Raw genomic sequence first — 11,691 nt, forward strand, 5'->3', positions numbered from 1 at the left:
AGACTCTGCCACCATCCCCCTCTAATATTGAGAGGGGAGTCATTAGCATTAAAAGGAATAGGTGATCATGGGTCGTGGAGGAACCTTACTCTAATCTAAAGGGAAAGGAATTTCTCTCATTACAGCCCCCCGTCCGAGATAGATAAAGGCAGCTGGATAGGGAACCATTCCTTCATGTACACTACCCGACTAACTTCCTTATGATTCCAAACCCCCCCGCCCCCCCAACTAACTTATAGGCTTATCAATTTTGAAAAGAAGGAAAGTGTTACCTCGCAAATCCCCTCTGATGTGTTAGAATAATTTGCTTAGTTCTATCTCTCTAAGAAGAAGGATAGTCCTAAGGAACCAGATTCTCATTCTCACCACTCAGCATGTCCAGCAGGTATCACTTCCACTTCTCGTCCATCATCTTCGTGGATGATTGACTCTGAAGCCTCCCATGACATGATGGGCTCTTCTTCGGACTTCCATTCTCTTCGCAATTTTTCTGGCCATAGTTTTTTGTAGGAATGGGTAATGGAGCTTCAGTTCTTGTTCAATGAGTTGGTTCTATTTCCTTTCCCTCTATCTCTCTTCCTAGTGTTTTTCATGTTCCCGGTCTTGACAATAACCTTTTTTCCATTAATCAACTGTGTAAGTCTTAATTGCAGTGCAACCTTATTTTCTTCTCCTTAAACTAAAAAATCTATTTCAGGACCGGGAGGATGATTGGTTCGGGTAAGGAAAAAGGTGGCATCTACATTCTTGACACCGGGCAAATTTTAAGTCACTCGACTACTACTACTATTTGTTCAGTACCTCTCGAAAAAAGGCATAAGCGACTTGGACACGTGAACTTTCGACGTCTTCATTCCATGGCTGAATAGGGACTTTTTTGAAATCTACCTAGCTAGTTTTGCAAAAGGTGTTTTTGATCAATGTACTGCCGGGTGAAAAATAACCTTTTTCCAACAAATCAGTTCATTGTAATAGACCTTTTGAGTTATTTCATAAGGATGTTTGGGGACCTGGTCCCGTGTTATCTCATTCAAAGCTCAACATGGTCCAGAAAGGATTAGATTCTCCATACTCAATGTAAGTGTAAAAGACTTCTTCATCCGAAAAATTCATCATGGGCGGCTCGTAACATGGTAAAGGGTGATGTCCAAGGGCAATAGATTGTCCCAACATTGATTTCTAGGTGACATAAGTGATATCAAACTTTGCCACCTAGCAATTTGGCCTGAAACAACCGGCTTTTCAAATAGATACTTGAGCGGGTCCATGCGCGCGAGAAGCATTACTTGATAAGACAATAGGTAGTGTATGAGGCGTTGAATAGCCCAAACCAAAGCGAGATAGGTCTTCTCTAACGGTGAATATCTCGACTCGCAATCGGTCAATTTTTTGCTCAAATACTATATGTCTTATTTTCTTCTGCCTATGTCGTCATGTTGATCGAGCACACATCCCATGGACGTCTCTGTGGTGGATAAGTAGAGCAGTAAGGGAGGAACTGGAGGATTCGTAAAATCTTTTCTTTTTTCGATCAAAAGTCCATTGGCAATTCTCATTCCACTGCTTAGAGGAGTCCTTTTTAAGGAGTTTGAATATTGGCTCACAGATGGGCGTGAGTTGTGCGATGAAGCGTAGACAACCTATGTGATAATAAACCCCTTCTTTTTCCTTTTGCGGAGGCAATAAACGCCTTGGCCTTTTCCAGGTCTATCTCGATCCCTCTTTAACTTATGATTCATCCTAATAACTGGCCGGATGTAGCACCGAAGATACACTTTTAAGGATTCAACTGCAATTTATACTTTCTGAGGCGGGCGAACACTTCTGGAGGTTGTTTAATAATGATCTTCTCTATTTCGCGATTTGACGATCATGTCATCAACGTATACTTCTGCCTCTTTGTGCATCAGATCATGAAACAGAGCCATCACTACCCGCTGATAAGTGGCGCCGGCATTCTTTAGCCCGAACGACATTACAATATTTCAGTACATGCCAGCTGGTGTGATGAACGAGTTCTTCCTTATTTATGTCTTTAGGAGCCATCTTGATCTGAAATGAAGCACGCTCTATCCATCCATGAAATTAAACATCTCGTACCCTGCCATATGATCAATGAGAATCAGAATATTGGGCAGGGGAAAATCGTCCTTGGGACAGGCCGCCTTGTTGAGGTCAAAGAAATAGACTCAAAGACGAATCAGCCCATTCTTTTATGTATCAATAATCGAGCAAGAAAGTCCTTGCTCTAACAGCATGCATAATCGAGCAAACCAGAGGAAGAGAGAATCGAGAATCAAAGAAGGCGGTAATGGAATAAGGTGGTCATAGGAGAGGGGAACGGCTAATTGGAGAAGGGCATGGGCAATGAGATAGATAGGGCATGTCTTTATAGGGGAGGGGGGTATGAATACAGTATAGTTATAGTTCTTTATCTTCTTTCTTTTGAGGTTTCTTCTTTCTTTTCTGTTTGAAGTGAGTGGACCGACCATGTGATCATGTTTGTTGTACAAACTATATTTTGTACCCCAAGACTTGCGATAGATGAGTCGAGACTTGGGGTACAAAATATCTATATTTTGTACAATATATATATATATATATATATATATATTATGTATACAAAATATATATATATTTTTTACTATAGATATTTTGTACTATATACAGTTTCTAGAAACTATATTTCGTACAAACAATACAATATATATATAGTACATTATATACAAAATATTTTGTAGTATATTTTGTACAAACTATATACTTACATATAGTTTGTAACTATATCGTACTACAGTTTGTACTATATATATTTTGTACAAAATTATATAGTACAATATATATATATATATATATATATACATACATACATATATATGCATATATATTTAGTCAGCAATAGTAGGTAGTCAAAGAGGACTGTCGAATTTAGTTTATGTAGTGGACCAATATATTTCAATTGTTTTCCAAATTATTCTGTATCACTTACAGATCCAAATATTTTAAATGTTTTATCTTTAAATCTCAAAACTCAAGGATTTCATATGATGATAGGTTCTCAAAATATAGCCATCGTCTATCGTATTTATTATAAAGTAATGAATACATTATGTCAAAATGTATTGCAAATAGATACTAGAGGACAAACAATATTTTTCCAAACCAATATGGAAAAATCAAATACAATTATACTAAAAACAATATCATGGTCAGATATTGTTTTACCCCAAACATGGTCTATCCATAATGAAAACCAACCATCACAAATATCTACTCAAAACATTCCAGATAAAATTATTGAATATACAGATGGAAATATTGAAATTCAATTCACCCCAAAATATAGAATTACGCTAGATGATGCATCCATCTCAGGAATTTCAAATAATTATTCTTTTCGAGAATCAGAACCAACAAGAAAGTCTGTTACTACGTATAATAGAATCCCTCCTATCATAAATATTCCATCAACACCAATAAAACCACAAATTACTGACTTATTAAGAACACCTGATAATATCGTTATTCCTCAATACAAAGAAGCTCAAGAAGAACCTGCTGAAGCAGAGTTCTTTCAAGTACTATAACTTGAAGAAACATTCGATAAAGAATACATCATAAATGATTTTTTATCTCCAAAAAATAAAAATATCAGAGAATGGTATGTAGAAACTTTTGAACCTAGATTAGTAGAATTGTTTCACAAAAGACTTAACAAATGGAGAAAAAAGGGAAATAAAGGAACATATTTTTTCGATTGGCTAAAAGACGTCTTAAGCCAACACAATATCCCTATTCACGATTTTGAAATAAATACACTAGAAACTCAATATATAGTATTTAATACTACTGAAGGAAATACAATTAAAGCTATACATCCTCCTGAACAAAGTTTGAAAATACAAGGAATAGCTACGAGAGCATCTGCTACTACAGGATTAAATATAGAATCCTCAACCTCAACCTCAACCTAAATGGTTGTATACGAAACAGTAGCTACACCATATAAACTAAATAATGCAAATATAGCTCGTGTAGAATTACTTCCACACATAATTGAACAAAATAATTATACGAATCTCTACCTTCATACAATTGGACAACAAACTAATAGAATAGAAAACTTATTACATCCTCCCATCTATAATGAGAAAAAACAATTATTTTTTAAACCTCCTCCTGACTTGAATAGAGAAAAATTTCATATAGGTGATGATAATAAAACAATCATGGATCAATTAATTTCCAAATTATTCAAATTAGAAATAAAAGATCCCAAAAACACTATTGTTCTACCAGACAATGATAAGGGAAAAGCAAAAATTCCAGAACATGATAATATGACTCTTTAAGAAGAAATAATATTCCAATCAGATGAAAATATGGAACCATCAATTGCCAACACAATAAAAAAAATACAAAAAGCATTTTCTAAAACTCATATTACTCCAGATACGATAAATCGAATCAATTATAATAAGAACTGGCAACCAATAAATGCCAGACCATATTATAAGAGACCAACTCCAGTTGATATCCAATTAGAAGAAGACCTTACAAGTCATACTTCTACATATACTGGTCGAACTATTATAGACAGGAACATTGATGGAATTTTAGGTCACCGAATATTAGATACAATGAAACATATGACTATGTATGCTTCGGTATGTAAAATGGCTGGTAGTCATGATCAAGAAATAGCAAAAGCCATAGTCTCAAGATTTACTGGATGGCTAAGAGGATGGTGGGATTCCTATCTCAATGAACAAACAAAACAACAAATCTTAACTAATACTTGACAATGGACAGCAAAAAATGAACATAACCAAGATATGGTATATTCTAAAAGTGATGCTGTCAATTCATTGATTTATACAATTGCCCTTCATTTCATAGGAAATACTTTAATACTTGCAGCTCGAAACGCTGATCTTTTATCTCATTTACGTTGTCCTACACTATCTCACTACAAATGGTATAAAGACGTCTTTTTCTCTCGTTTACTTATACGAGAAGATAGTCATCTTGACCACTGGAAAGAAAAGTTCATAACAGGATTACCATATCTATTCGCTGAAAAGGTTAAAGAACATCTGAAAAATAAAAATAGTGGTGTAATCAATTATGCTCAATATACTTTAGGTGAATTATCCTCTGAAATATGTGCTGAAGGCTTAGCCCTATGCACAGATATGAAACTTAAAAGCAACTTGATAAACAAAACATAAGTGGTAAAAAGGAGTTAGGAGACTTCTGCCAACAATTTGGTTATCATATTGATAAAAAAGAACCACATAAAATACATAAAATATATAAAAAGAAAAAACATCGTAGTAATAAACCCGAAAAAACACATAAGTCTTTTCCAACCAAACAGAAAAAACACAGAAAATTTACTAAACGTTTTGCTTCCAAAAAATCCCAACAAAATAATAAGAAATTACCTGTTTGCTATAAATGTGGAAAAGTTGGCCATTACAAAAGCCAATGCAAAGTCAAACAAAAACTAGACTTCATTACATTAGATAAGTCCATCAGAAATAAAATATATGATATTATTCAAATATATGATTCGTCTAATAGTTCAGATACAGACACTACTTCCTCAAGTAGTGATACTTCTTTTATAGAAACAATACATAATGATGATTTTTATTGGTCAGATATTAGTTCTAGCACCGAAGACGAAATATGTCAATGTCCTATTATAACTTCTGATATTCATACATTAACAAATGAAGACAATCTTATTTTAGACCTAATAGAGAAAATATCTGATCCTGATGAAAAAAGAGAAGTAATTACTCAGTTTATCAATTTAACTAAAACAAAAATAAAACATATGCCATTAGTTAAACCTCCTGATAATTATAACTTTTCTGATATAATGAAACGTATCAGTCAGCATGAAGCCACACAAAAAAAACCTACTATTGCTGAACTCAAAGCCGAAGTAAATATAGTCAAGGTAGAAGTAACCCAATTAAAAAATAGAATTCAAATCCTTGAACTACATAATAACAAAACCTCCGAAATAAACACTGACACAGATGTCATCGAATTTGACCATTTACTCCAATCATATCATCCCAATGATTATATAAATCAATGCGAATCATCTACCAGGAAATCAGTAAATGTCTTAAATAGAGTAATCACACAAAAATGGTTTGTCTTAATAACCATTGTCATAAATGATGAATATGAATTCCAATCTCTAGCTTTAGTTGATTCAGGTGCTGATCTTAATTGCCTCAATGAAGGATTAGTCCCTACAAAATACTTCGATAAAACTACCCAAATCCTTAATACAACGGATGGAAGTAGACTATTTATTAAATACAAGTTATCTAATGCTAAAATTTGTAATGAGGGACATTGTTTTCCTACTCCATTTATTATGGTCAAGGGACTCAGCCAGGCTGTAATCCTTGGCGTACCTTTCCTTACTCTATTATATCCAATTACTATTTCCCATACAGGTATTGAAACAAATACCCATGGTACCCCTATTAAATTTGAATTCCTTGATAAACGAAAAATCAAAGAAATTAATACTGTCAAACAAAATATCAAACAAAAAGAAGATTTTATAGGATTTACAACTTGAAATCAAACATAAGATTATCAGTGAAAAACTCCAAACTAATGATATTATACAAAAAATACAACAACTCAAAAGATTTATTGAAAATGAAATATGTAATGATTTACCAACCGCTTTTTGGCATAGAAAACAACATATTGTTGGATTACCATATGAACCAAATTTTAGTGAAACAAAAATACCAACAAAAGCTGACCTATTCAGATGAATACGGAATTATTACAAACATGTCATCATAAAATTAAAGATTTACTTCATAAGAAACTCATACGTCCTAGTTCATCTCCCTGGAGCTGCTCTGCTTTTTATGTCAATAAAAATGCCGAACAAGAACGAGGAGTTCCACGACAAGTCATTAATTATAAACCCCTCAATAAAGTATTACAATGGAATAGATATCCCATTCCAAATAAAAAAGATTTACTCGACAGAATCTTACATGCAGTAATCTTCTCCAAATTTGATTTAAAATCTGGTTTTTGGCAAATACAGATAAAGGAAGAAGATAAATATAAAACAACATTTAATGTCCCTTTTGGACAATATGAATGGAATGTTATGCCCTTTGGTCTTACGAATGGTCCATCTGAATTCCAAAAAATAATGAATGATATATTTAATCCCTTCTATAAATTCATGATAGTTTATATTGATGACGTTCTAGTATTTTCTGAATCTCTTGAACAACATTTTAAACATCTTCATACTTTCATTCATATAGTTAAAAATGTTGGGTTAGTAGTTTCTGCTAAAAAGATAAATCTTTTCCAAACAAAAATTAGATTTTTAGGACATAATATAAATCAAGAGACAATTATCCCAATTGATAGATCCATCCTCTTTGTTGACAAATTTCCTGATAAAATTTTAGACAAAACTGAATTACAGAGATTCTTAGGATGTCTAAATTATATAAGTGATTTTTACCAAAATCTAGCTCTTGATGCTAAACCCTTATATGACCGATTAAAAAAGAATCCTCCACCATGGACTGAAGTTCATACTTTGGCTGTACAGTGACTTAAATTCAAAGCCAAAGAACTACCATGTTTAACTTTATCTGATCCTACAGCTTCTAAAATAATTGAATGCGATGCTTCTGAATTAGGACTTGGTGGTATATTAAAACAATCAATTGATTTTAAAGAACAATTAATAAGATTTACTTCTAAAGCTTGGAATCCAACACAAAAAAATTATTCTACTGTGAAAAAAGAATTACTTGCTATTATTCACTGTGTTTGTAAATTTTAAACTGATATTTTAAACCAACACTTTCTTATTCGCACCGATTGTAAGGCCGCCAAAAACATTTTGCAAAAAGATGTTCAAAACCTCGTCTCTAAACAAATATTTACCCGTTGGCAAGCTATTTTATCTGCTTTTGATTTCTCTATTGAGCATCTTCACGGTTCTGCTAATTCTTTACCTGACTTTCTCACCCGTGAATTTTTGCAGGGGGGACCGCACCTTACCCACACCTCCTAAGGAAGATACACTTTCATACGGTTTGCAACTCTTTCTTGCCAATATTGCCAATAAGAATAGCAATATGAATAATCCTCAGTCTTCAAACAACAAAAAAGGAAAGCAACCCATGGACTTAGTATCAAGCAATATGTTTGGGCCTCTTATGCCCATCCACTCCTCTTTGAATCTGACACCTATGTCACCTCTCATATCCACAAACATACCTGAATACTTGATTCAAACTCCTCCTCAAAGTCCAATACAAACTCCAAGTTCGGCATTTTCCCCGGCAACATACCCAAATTAGCAAACCTCTACCTCAACCAAATCAGTCTATATAGACACAGCCTTCTTAGCAGATATACCTATCACTGATATTCATACACAAATTGACCCAAATAAATTAGCTCCCCTTTACCTTGTAAACCATTTAAATCCATCATACGGAGTCAAAACCCGTGAATGGTATGAATTTGTTCTTATGGAAATCGGTTAGGTTTCAATTGTTCATTTTTATCAAAGAACTACTAAAGTATATGCTTATTCAAAATTTCAAATCAAAAAATTACTTTCTTATGATGATTGGGGATGTAATCCTCTTCAAGGGAAAAAATTATTGAATCCAAATTTTCAATATAAATATTATAAATATGCTGAGTATATAGAAGTCTGGCATAAGGTATTCTCCTACCAGAATCCAACTAATACTCATTCCTAGTACTTGCAATTTAAACTCCCTATTCTTGAAAGATTCCCAAATTGGTTCCGCCATTGGTTTTTACTATAAGGATCACAGACCCAAATCTTACCTGATACTTTCCAAGCCTTTCAAATCAACATAATACTTGTACCGACCTAGATGATTTTCATCTCTACTTCATGGCTATCTACCAAATATCCTAGATCCTAAAATGGGATTACACTATATCTGAAAATAATACGAATAATTATGAGTATATTCCCAAACTTAGCAAAACCCTTAAAGTCAAATGGTGGGATATTTTTAGTACTGATCCTGCCTCCTTACCTCTCAAACGAATACCTCCTCAGACCAATATCTAGAACCCACAAGCATATAATACAGTTAGCCTACCTACATTCTTTGCTTATCTTAAAACGATGAGACGAGCACATCCTAATGCTACCCTGGAAGAATTAGAATAAAATCTTATCAACATTTTTGCTCCCGATACCACTGCACCAACTACGTCAGAACAGACAGTTCAATCCGGCAATCCCTTGTTCGAAGATTTCAGCCAAAGACCCGATGCGTAGCCCGGCCCGATATCATAAAGATTGTCTCATAACAACGACAAAACACCTCCACAGTATTTCATAAAGTTTGCAATGACAAGACTCCTCCACAGTAAAGATTCCCCCTGTTCCCTACTTGCATAAAAGACACGAATATAGAGTCACATCAAGGCACAGTAAAGATTTCCCTTTTCCCTACTTTTTGTTGATGTGACTAATTTGGAGTCACATCAAGCCACAAGAAATATCCCTCGTCCTACGTGTCTCTTCCTCATTACTCGCTGCTGGCACGTACAACCTCCACCGACACACGAAAGATGCTCTATCTCCATCACCAATGCACGGCCACAACCGTAGCCACCCAAGCGTCCTTCTTCATGACCCCACGCTGTGATACGACTTCATCCTTATCCCTTCCTAGCCACACAAGGTTCCTTGGAAGTGAAGGCATCCAGCTTCCTTCTTCGCCTATAAATACTTCCTCCCATTTCCAAGAACACAGACTTCATCAAGGACATCACGGAAGCAGCATCAGAAGTTCTCCAAAGCTCTCATACTCTCTCTCTCATATTCAGTTTTCTCGTCTTTCTTTCCTCTTCTTTCTTTCCTCTTCTCTTCCTCTGTAGACAATAGGTTAGTTTTCATTCAGTTATCTATCTTTCAATTCAGTCATCTGTACATCGTCAAAAGTCAGTAACTTTTATATTTCCCTATGATCTCATAATGTGTGATTGTAATATATCTACTTTACCCACTTACTATCCTTTTGAATGGAAACATTTTGCAAGTCTCTGTATATGCAATCAGTAAGTAGCATTGGTATTTTACGTTCATCTCTATAACAGCTTTATGCAGTTCAAACTTGTTTTTACATTTAAAATTCGTGACTATACACATACTTCATGGATCGTATTTGATGTATCTTGGCTTTCTGCTTTGATTATCATAAGTACTTTTCTTTATTATGTTACAGTTCTGCAACAATTAACAGCTTATAACTCTGTAATCTTTACATATTTAAGGTAAGGAATCTTTACGTATATCGTAAATACTTAGGGTAGATCTTGCAGCAAAAATGGTATCAGAGCCAACCCTGTATTAGTGATCAAAAGGTAACACTAGTTCTTCTATCTTAAGAAACTTAACAAATTAATCCAGTAAAGAAAGTTGGTCCGAGTAAGAGGTTAGAGACGCTCAGACACCCAGTCAGTTGACCATTTAGGCCGGGAGAGCCGCTGAGGTCTAGAAGACGTAAGAGGTAGTAAAAAAGGACTGTCCAGATAACACGCAATCTCAACCTAATAATGGAAAAATTTATTAAGAATCTAACAGATAAAACAACTAGTACAACTAATAGAACTCTAAGGATAAAAAACAAAGAAGAAATTATTATTAATGATATTGAAAATCAAATACAAAATTGGAACATACCTAAAGTTTTAATATCAGATGTCTATAAGAAAGCCAGATTCGATCTAAAAATCGGATATGCTATCAAAACAATAGAAGAGACTCTATCTGTTACAAATAATCAAGAAGACTTTCAATTACTATCTCAAAAGATATTACAAGTCCATAAAACAAAAAACTATAAATATTTACATATAGGATTAATTCAAATAGCTGTCAAACCTTTGACTCGTTTAGGATTAAATAATTCTATCCTAGTATGCTTACGAGATACTAGGCATAACAGATTTTCTGATTCATTACTAGGAATGGTCGAATCTAGTTTATGTAGTGGACCAATATATTTCAATTGTTTTCTAAATTTTTCTGTATCACTTACAGATCCAAATATTTTAAATGTTTTATCTTTAAATCTCAAAACTCAAGGATTTCATATGATGATAGGTTCTCAAAATATAGCCATCGTCTATCGTATTTATTATAAAGTAATAAATACATGATGTCTAAATGTACTGCAAATAGATACTAGAAGACAAACAATATTTTTCCAAACCAATATGGAAAAATCAAATACAATTATACCAAAAACAATATCATAGTCAGATATTGTTCTACCCCAAACATGGTCTATCCATAATGAAAACCAACCATCACAAATATCTACTCAAAACATTCCAGAAAAAATTATTGAATATACAGATGGAAATAATGAAATTCAATTCACCCCAAACAATAGAATTACGCTAGATGATGCATCCATCTCAGGAATTTCAAATAATTATTCTTTCCGAGAATCAGAACCAGCAAGAAAGTCTGTTACTACGTATAATAGAATCCCTCCTATCATAAATATTCCATCAACACTAATAAAACCACAAATTACTGACTTATTAAGAACACTTGATAATATCATTATTCCTTAATACAAAGAAGCTCAAGAAGAACCT

The sequence above is a fragment of the Amborella trichopoda genome, chromosome 2 (genome assembly GCF_054954075.1).
Source record: "Amborella trichopoda isolate Santa Cruz 75 chromosome 2, AtrichopodaSantaCruz75HAP2 v2.0, whole genome shotgun sequence".
Lineage (NCBI taxonomy): Eukaryota > Viridiplantae > Streptophyta > Magnoliopsida > Amborellales > Amborellaceae > Amborella > Amborella trichopoda.